At 39.2% G+C, this 10,466-nt stretch overlaps 1 long non-coding RNA gene across 1 annotated transcript; it reads left to right on the top strand.

The window, feature by feature from the left end:
• Positions 1-4,213: 4,213 nt before the first annotated feature.
• LOC107205468 lies at positions 4,214-7,961 on the top strand. The gene is made up of 3 exons (XR_001521966.3): positions 4,214-4,537; positions 5,262-5,369; positions 5,863-7,961. It is a non-coding gene; the product is annotated as an uncharacterized LOC107205468 (long non-coding RNA).
• The last annotated feature ends 2,505 nt before the right edge of the window (positions 7,962-10,466 follow it).

Genomic DNA, 10,466 nt, shown 5'->3' with positions numbered 1-10,466 from the left:
ACAGGTTTTTTTAGTTTAATACTATTTGTGGAATGCTTTTAATTTCAAGGGGTTTTAAAAATAATTTTAATAACACCTTCAATGGTTTCACTCCCTCTTCCATATAAATAAAAAAAAATTATAGTATTTCATTTTTTTTATTTCTTTGTATTTTGTTACAATTAAAAAAATAAAAAATCTCTAACTTAAAATATTTTCCACTTTGTAAAAATTTAAAGTAAGAAAAATAATATCTGGTGGGGTGGTTGCACTGGAAAAATATCCACATAAACTGCTGTTTAGAATTAGTGAGGGATAAGAAGGCACTAGCTCATTTTATTGCATTGATTGGCCAAACACCAGAGGAAAAAGGTAGTAAGGGGCAAATAAGACTATTTTAGCTATGTGTTAAATCCTGCTAAAGAGAAACAGCTTCGAAGTGTCACAAAATTGTTCTTCCACTCCCCATCCAGCTTTATCTTGGTAGGGGGAAGAAACAACAAAAAGTTGTGGATAGACCTACCTAAAATACCAGTTTAGGTCAACTTTAAAAGTTGATTGCAAAATTCAGTGAACAAATGCAGTACTGGTATAACATAAAGTGATCCTGGAAACCCATCAGAGACAGTTATTGCAGTCAACATCATGATGAAGCCAGCCCTGATTTACTTGCTCCCAAGTCTCCCCAACTAGAGCCTGTGGAAATAATCTGATAGAAACTTCCCCAAGCCAAACAGGATCTCAGAATAATTTTGCTGATACTTTTTAACAGAGATAACCACATTGGTAACATCCTTTACATAAGAGCAGCATTACCAAAGGCAGTGTGTTACTTGCTGAGCCTTTTTTGTTTGTCTCTTTTTAAACAAAGGTAGATCAGCTCTGCTGGCAGAACATTCCTTCAAATGCAGTAGCCATGTCTCCAACAGGAAGCTCTGCCACACAACTCTTGCTCCAGCCATTCTCCTCACACATCTAAGCCCTTGTGTCTTCTACTGTCTCAGGCTTTTGCTAAAGTTGACAGGCTTTTGCTGACACTGGGACTCGGTGCTGCCTCAGCAGAAAGCAAATAAGAAGAACTTGTCAAAGTTTACTATGAAATCCCAAGTGACGTAAAAGGCTGTTGGATACTGCTTAATGCAAGACCCAGACTTCTGTTCCCACTGATGATGCTTACTAGGCTATTTCTAAGACTATGCTTGGAATCCTTGTGCCATTCCAAGAAAAACTCCTTGTGCAGGATTTACCAGGCATACATGTAGACTCAGGGACAGATGCTCATCTGTCATGTGTATTGCTGATATGGGCCAGTTTCCAGTGAGCCAAGACAGGCTCAAAGGGCTACGACTTCCTAACCAGTGCACTCACAAACCACACACTCTTTTCCTCACAGTGCTACAAGTAGCACTCACAGATACATATTTAACCCATCTTCAGATCCCTGGCTGACAAGACAGAAAGGATTCCTACCCAAGAGCTGAGAGTGGAATACAAGTCTAAACACAACATCATCACTTAACTCCATCAGGCCAACTGTGCCACATGGAGAAAATGCAAGTTCCCTGCTTCATTATTCTTTCCAGTGCCTACTTGTGATGGGGCTTATCTTGCTTGTTTTAAAGGTCAACAGCCAGCTAGGAGCATGTCAGCCCATACATTTAAGAAAAGAAGAAACAAGCATCTTCAGCATCAGGAAAAAACCCTAAAAAACCAAAGAAACCTGTGAAAGGAAACCTTACAGCACTTAGAATATTTTGGCACCTGTCATGCCCAGGAATGATCAAGCACTACAGTTTTTAAACTGGGCAAAACTTTGTAAAGCTGCATGTAAGATCAGTCACTTACTAAGAACACTGCCTTATATATGTTGAATTCTGCACTCACTTGCAAAACCCAAAGGGTTTGCTGATCTCACACGTAGCAGAATGTTTCCTCTCATCTGGTGTCTATGGCTAAAGTCCTTATGAAATACTATTTAAAAGAACTAGTACAAGTCTGATAGGATAAAAACATCTACAAAGAATGCTGCAGTTGCTGCTGCAATGCTCCAGCTTGCAGAAAGTAGAATAGCTTACCAAATTGTTATCTTAGGGAGGATTCTCCCTGCTTGGCTCCTGCAACCATCAGCATCTCACTACAAAATGCAAGCAATGGGAATCCAGCCTTCAGGAACCCTGTGCAACCAACAGCCACAAAATAAAGCCTTATGTTTGATTACCCAGGTTATGACACTTCAGAAATGGTATAGCAAGCATAACTGACCTGCAATCTTTTCCACTCCCTTTTGGCGCTGCAACAGCTTCTTATTCTTTCCAAGCCATTGGCTAGTTCTTCTCCAAGTTCTTTTTATTAAAACCTTTTATCTCCCCACACAGTAACAATTTCTCCTAGCAATCATGACCATCCACTCTCATCACTCTTCTAGACGGAGGCATTGGCCAAATCCACTTTGGGAGAAGGGGAAGGATAGCACAAACAGTCTGAGTTGTAGTTGCATTTGTTATGAGAGAGAGGTGCTTATTGCTTAAGATCACTCTCATAATCAGACAAGCAATGGTTTCCCTTACTCTCTTTATGTAATTGGAATCATTTACTAGCTAACACTTTTCCCAGCTAAATGCATGCCAACCTCTTGAAATGAATTCAAGCTCCTGGAGCATGGAGGTTACACAACAAGGGTCAGTATGCAAAGCCTAGTGCCAGAGACATGCAGCTGTTTCCCTCACTCACACTCCCTCCTTCTGATTATTGAACATGAGAATCCCAGTTGTATTCCAGATACAAATCCAAGCATGTTATATTCCAAAGCTGGGAGCTATTCCAAACTGGATCACTGGGGACATCCAAGTTTAGCCTACTTGTTAGCATAGCACCCAAAATGCTGGAACCATAGGCATTCATTTTGAAGTCACTGTATATTTAATTTTCTCTCCCCCACCCCAAAATATACTCTAACCTACCAGAAAAGCTCTGTTTCTAGTCAAATTCTTAAAAAAAAAATCCTAAAACATCTGCTTAAAGGCTTGTGGAAGCCCTATACCATTTTCAAAAATCATATCAAGAAAAGTTCAGCAAAATAGCAAGACAATTGTGTACACATAAACATTAATACCATTCATTTGCTAGAGGTGAGCAATACTATTAAACACCTTGTGAAAACAAGCCTGGGAAGAGAAGTCACACAGGTATCAGACAGGACTGGAAAATAATTTAGGAAGCAATGTCTGCTGAGACTTGGATATTACAAAGAAATTATCTAGATTCAGAGGATTGTATGACTAATGCCAAGTCACTAAGTCTAAGAGCCCATAACAATAGGACACCTTGGAAAAACATGCTGGAGTATTGTAAAAAGAGTGGTGCAATATAGCTGTGTAAGCCTCAACTCACATAGCCTAAATTCCATATGGGTCCCTGCTTCTAGTGTTTCCTATTAGGTAACCCTGGGAGTTATTGGATTCAGGGGCCTAGCCTTAGTCTCCTTAAGGATGAAGGTTTGGGCTACAGATGTTAAAAACAAACAGAAAAATCCCTGCCAGTCAGGTTTTGTTCCTATTTTTAATATGCAATTCTAACCTAAAGGCTTGGTTCTGCCAAAGTCGCCTTCAACAGGAGGAAGGGTTGTCCAACATTGTCACAATCAAATTCAGTTTATTCTGCCAGTAAGATTTATTCTGCATTTATAGTGATATAAACTCAAGCAGAACATTGTCTATTCTTATATAGAGCATTTAAAACATGTATGTTGCTGTTCAGATCTTCTGTGCAAATTTTCATACCCTGTTCTCAAAGTCAACGCAGAGGAGGAAGGGGTACTATCTAATGTCAGTGTCAAGAGTTTGTGACCTGAAAAGAATCAGCATTTCTTTAAACCCATAAGTGTAGAATTTGGCCAAGATACAGTATTTCGTTATGAAAGAATGGGCTTAATAAAACAAAAAGATAGTTTAAAGGATACCTTCTAAGAGCAATGTGCATGCAATTCTGTCCTGTTACCCAGCCATTGCTTAATTTATCTGTTAACTCCCCAAACACACAATACGATACTGCGGGTGTGTCCGGACTAAGGCTCGATGTGTATTACGTACGGTGAGTACCTCTGGGCGTGAGGCGTTTGAGGTCACGGAAAACCCTGCACGGCATATTCCTGCCTCTTTGCCCTTCCTCCTCCTCCTCCTCCTCCTCCTCCTCGTCCCCCCGCCCCGCGCACCTGGGCCCGGCCCCGGGGCGCCCCCGCGTGGCACGGCCGGGGGCGCCTGCAGAGAACGCTCAGCGCCTGAACCACTTCGGCAGGGAGAGCGAACGAGGTGCCTTAAATTTAGCTGTCAGAAGGTCGGGTGACTCTATGCCTCCATAGCCTCGAAGTTCTGACGTCTCGCTGAACCTGGTGCGAGGTATTTGGCTTTACGAATTTTCTGCAGAAAACGCCCGCGAACTGCCCGAGTCACGAAAACCCAGCATGAGAAAGGTGCTGGGATGCAGCAACCAAACACTCCCAGGGATCGCAGCTGGATTTCTGCACTATTTGCTCCTCATCTGGAAGTCACACTTGCAGCAGGTAGCGGAGGTGAAGACCATCACACTGCTGCTCTGTGTTATTTTCTCTGCTAAAGTACAAGGGCAGCAGGGCAGTGGGAGAAAGGATACAGTTTGCAGTTGCTGGGATAAATTATAATGTAATCCAGACAAAGGAGCAGAATTAAAGCTGTTAAGAAAACCTTTGTTCTGGCATCTCCTAATTATTTTATTTTTTTGGGGGGCGGGGGGGCGGGTGGTGGGGAGAGGCCTAGACTTTGACACTATAATATTACTCCTATTTTTTAATATGTTGTCTATATAGAATCATATCTATAAATAGCTGTGATGGAGTATTGTGTACCATTCTGCTTTTCCCCAGAACCCTAAATACATGTCCTAGCAGTAGGACAAAGAGGTTACACCTCAAGATTTATATTTGGACCTTCTTTTTACATACCCCGACACACACAGTCCCTCTTCAGCATTTGGGCACACACATGCAAGCACAGACTATCATTTAACCTTTGAAATCATGCTGGAAGCCTTGGGACAATCTCAAAACTACATCTGAGAACAACTTTTTTAAAAAATCAGTGGTATATACACAGCATTATTAGTTATTTTCACTTTGCTTTACTGGTAGAGATGCTCCTTGAAAGCCATTTTTTCAAGTGTTTTATCTGCTTTTTCTCTGTTCACTTGAAATCATAGTTCTGTTTGTAACACTTAAATTATTCATACAGCAGCCAACTCTGATTTTATAGGGATGATGATGATGAAGCTTCAGGTGAAAAACAAAACAAAAGGATCAGAGGAACACCTACACATAAGGTAGCATTCTCATGCCAGAATTTTTAGTCAAGAACAATCAGGTAAGAGAAGGACGGAAAACATACAAGACATTCCTATAAAGTTTAGTATTTTTTCATACAATGATCTTTAAAGAAATATTAACAAACTGTATTTGAGGCCACCCAGAATTTATAGTGCATGTCCCAAATAACATGTCACTTTAGTTAGAGCCTATAGAGCCAAAGAAGCCAACAAAACATTTAAGTCTTAAATCACAAGGAAGCCAGTTTATTTAAACTGACTTTTCACAAATATGTGTGTGTTGTTCAGTATATAATACTCTAAAAAAGCCAAAACAAATAATATTATCCAGTGGAAACTGTTTACAAAACCAAACTTATGATTTTAAGATCTGATATTTTTTATTTTAAGAAATTTAAAGTTCATATATTATAGCAATGTTTTCAGTCATCAAAGTAGTTTCAAGCTTATTATGGAGAGATTATTTCCTTAAATCAGAAAAAATAACACATCAACAGTTAATTTTTTTTTATTTTTTCTTTTTTCCTCCAGACTACAAAAAACACACCCAAACTTTCTCCAGGAATAAACAAAACATTTATCTCAACCAAGTGCCTGCAGGGGAAAAAAAACTTTAGCCACCTGTCTCAAGCCCTCCCACTTAGCCCAACTTCACTGAAGTTCACTGAAGTTCATGGAAGTGGACACAGCTTGAAGAACAGCCCTATGGAAACAATACTGTGGTGAAACAATTTGTCACTAGCCTTGGCATTAACTCACCTGGTTATACTCTCTAGCATTTTGGAAGCTGGGCAGGATACTTTTGCTGTCACACTAATACGGAATAAATCCTTCTTTTCCACTCAACCCTCCCAACCCTTCCCACCTCAGCCAGCGAGTGGTTGGTGACAGGGTAGGATGACATCTACCTGCCATCCAGACTGACAAGAACCCAGTGTCAGTAACCAAACCAGGCCACTGTCCCTGTGTCCAGGAAAAGGGATGTGCATGCAGTGTCTCCTACAGGAAAGCAGGTGGTGTAACAGGTAAACAAAATGCAGTGAAAAAGTCAAATAAATAAAGCCTTGTAATTTGTCCATTAGCATCAGAAGTATTAAAGGACATTGTCAAGTTACTACACCCAAAAACAAGACAGTGCCTGATTCACTCCTCAGGTTAGTTTAGGTAGTCACATCACAAGTCTGACCCAGAATATTTTTAAATTACCAAAAACTGTAACGTGCACATTATTTTGATACTTTAAGTCAGTAGGTTTGCTTAGGCTCAGCAAAATGAACTGAAGTGGTGTGTTTTGTGCCTCTCAGGAGATTTGGTGTTCTTAGATAAGAAACCTTTAAATGCTATCCCAGGATTTAGCACCTAATCCACATTCCATAAAAATAATTCTAGAGAATTAAATAGGCTTTACATCAGATCTATCAGGGTGTGTCTTCCTTCTCCATGACCAGTCTTTCCTACTTGCTACCTACACCATGATGCACAACAAAACTGGGACTGTCTGCAGCTTGTTTGGCCAGCCAGAGGAGTGAGCTGGGCCAAGTTACCCAAACAAACTCCACAAGCCAAGTGTCCCATTTCCTGTAACCTTCAGAGATGAACAAAGCTGCACGAAACTCAGCACAAGAGAGGAGAGGCTGAGCCATCAAACAGGATTTACTGTCTCGGACACTGTTCCATGCAGGTGTAGAAGTGCCACTTATGCAGCCAGAGGTTTATGCTCAGCTATCCTTCCACTGGTGCTGTCATCCTATAGTTGTTGTGCAAACACAACATAAATACCAGGCACATCTCTGAACTCTGAAAATAGAAGTAAAAATAGCTAGTTTCAGAAGCCAACACAGTTTGTCAATAATGTTTTAAGAAATACTACAGAGGTGACTTTAAACTGGAACATTTATGAGTTCATTCTTCCTAATGAGTAGGATGACTCTAACATGTTAAGACTAGTATAGCTTAGATAAAACAATATCTGTATCCAATTGCTTATATCCTTAGATTATATCACTGTAGAACCACCAATACAATGTATTCACGGCACACATTCGGGGAGCAATCAGAAAGCTGTGCATTTCTTCTATGCCACACCTTGCATACTGCAGCTTACTGGAGGCCAGCAGCACAAGAGATCACCAGATTCTGCAGCATTAACTAAGCCTGAATAAATTATTTTTAACTGCAACTATCAAGCTCTTATCCTCTTTAGGGACAGCCACATTCTTTGTGTATGTGCTGCATACAAAAAATTTAATAACATATTTTCCAGTCCCTGCAGCACTGCTTGCCACTACCAGCAATGGGCAGAAAGAAATCAGGGCCACTTAGTAACCCCTTCCCAGTGAGATTTTTCTTTCCATCAAACTATTTTGCAATAATTCAGAAAGCCTGTAACTATTTCCTTTCAGTCACATTACATTTCTAATGTAATGTTATTTCATCAGAACTAGAATTGGGAACACGGAAGTAATGGATTTTTCTCTAAGCTCCCCTCTAAAGCAAGCTTCCCTCAGTCCACCTACTGAAAGGGCATTGTAAGGTGCCAGAAGGTTTCAGTGACCATTTTCAATTAACCTGCAGAGAAGCTTTGGAATGGAACTTTATTCTTCCCACATAACTGAACTCAGAAGGATGCATCTTCCCCCTCCCCGCCCCACTTTTTTTTTTTTTTTTTTTTTGTTGTTGTTGTTGTTTAGTTTTGTTTTTTGTTTTGGAAATTTTCAGAAGATGAGGGGAAGAGGCAGAGGGAAATGAAAAACTGACTCCTAAGATATTAAATGGCAGATAAAATGGTGACAAATTGACATATTTTAAAAATTCCTAACACTGCATGTACACCTTCAGCCTCTGAATTACTTATTGCCAGTCAAGAACAAAATCTTGGGAATTATTTGAGAGCAGCTCACTATTGAACCACAAGTCAAAGACGACACACTCTGGGCATTGTGCCACAACACAGGAATCTATAATGTGCTCAATTTCTCAATACTTTGTACAGTTTGTTAGAGCTAGAAAAGGCACAAAGAAGGATAACCAGAAAGCTCAGAAGACATAGAGTAATTTCTGTACAGTCAGTTTGTACAACCAAAAGTAAGAAAAACAGTCCAGCTGTTTGCCAAATATAAGCTTTTTTTATCCTCCTATAATGGTCTATTCCCAAGTATACCAAATACTGTAACAAGTATATCCAACCATTACTACAAGAATTATTGCTTTAGTGAGTCTGCCCCACAGAATTCAATCCAACCAAATTATGCTATGTAGGTCAAAAAGAATTCCAAAACAAAATGCAGGTCACCATCCAACTATTTTCCACTTATTTCTTTCATCTCCATTAATTGTTTGGTATTTTTTTTTGAGAAACACGTCAAAATAGTCCTCAAAATTTCTTGTGAAATGATCCTCTCTCATTTCACAGGGCTGATGACTGCATGAATGCATGCACCTGTCTGTAAGAAAGGTTACTAAATACCTGCAGTCCTTCCAAAAGAAATTTTTAGTGGATACTCACCTCAAGTTAGAAGTACTACTCTATTGGACACAGTATACATGCAGAACTAGCAACACTGTATAAAGGCATTAATCTACTCTTATAATTTTATCCAGAACACAAGAGCAATTTTATTTCACTGATTTATCACTGTACAAGGTTCACCCTTTATGTTAATGCTTAGAAGCTTCCCTAGACTTTGAGCTTATGCACAACTCAGTGATAATTTGTATTTCCCTTTTCTTCCACACTTTCTGAAACAATTTGTTTCAGAAGTGCTGTTTTCAGCTGTTCTGAAACATCATTCTGAACAAAGATAAAATATATTTCAGTACTCAAAGTGAGGATGGTCTACCAGCTGATGTAATCACACTTAGCCTTAGGAAAACAGCCATTTTCTGTAAGGAAAATAAGTAAACACTATTAGTCAACTTACACTGAGTCTTACCCAGATATAGAGAAAATAAAAAAAAAAAAACCACAACAAACCAAAAACTACACCCCACACACAATTAAATCTTGCTAGGTAATTAACACCTAATCAAATCCTGTGGCCTGGTAGTCTCTTAAAGGCCCTGGAAGCTCTTAACCACTTCATCTAGAGTTCTGTCATCCTTCCTGATTTCCCACAAGGTTATAGTACAGAATTTATATGATCCTACAGCCAGTTATTTACCTATTCTTTTTCCTTGGGACCTTCAGAGCTTTCCTGCTCCTAGTTAAAAAGTGCTTTGCTCAGGGAAACAATAGCTCAACCAAGCCCATAAACCATCTACTATATCCTACCTCCTCTTTCAATTTCCATCCAATTAAGCTGAGAGCTAAAGTTTTGTTAGTTGGTCTTGGTTTTGTTTTGGAACTGCAAACTGATAAATCTTGTATGTGAAACAATTATTGCTTCAGTTCTACAAATCACATAAGCAGTTTCGATTGTCTTCAGACTTTTGAATATCATCTTACAAAACGGTGCTAAGACTACCGTATCTGCAGTGTTGTTTTAATTCAGGCATTTATCTAATATTTCATCCCAGAAATAGTCTATTGTTTTCATTTAGATGTTGTGTGTCTTGTCTAAAATGTTTTTATTTCATTATTTTCCGTAGATACACAGAAATGACAGACCATAAACTGCAGAAAGTTAATTTTATTAGTTTGTACTAATAGGAGTTCCTGCAGTGCTACTCCTATGGGCACGCTTCTGCACTAGGCACATGCTTTGAAATCTACAGGCTGGTATCTATACTGGTAATCACATGCAACCACAGCTCACTATTCCTGACTTCTTTTCATTTCCCAGAAGAGCAGCAGTTTAAAAACCAGGTCCTAGAAGGGCTCCATGAAACAGAGCATCTATGGAGCCAACAGTGGACTGGAAGGCAATGTCACTGTCCATCATAAATATCAGGGTACACAAGCAATTAGAATTACCAAAGGCACAGCAGTCTAAGAATAACATTTAAGACTGAGCCACAATGATACATCTGTAACCATCCAGGACATATAAACAGTAATATAAATTACTGCATTATATATTACCATATAATATATATTACTGTATGTTATTATAGTAACACAGGCATATAAATAGTAATCAAGACATAAGTAAACAGTATACATTATCATTATGAGACCAGGTATCTGCAGATTAACT

Source organism: Parus major, chromosome 5 (assembly GCF_001522545.3).
Source record: "Parus major isolate Abel chromosome 5, Parus_major1.1, whole genome shotgun sequence".
Lineage (NCBI taxonomy): Eukaryota > Metazoa > Chordata > Aves > Passeriformes > Paridae > Parus > Parus major.
This window is presented reverse-complemented; position numbering and strand designations above follow the sequence as displayed.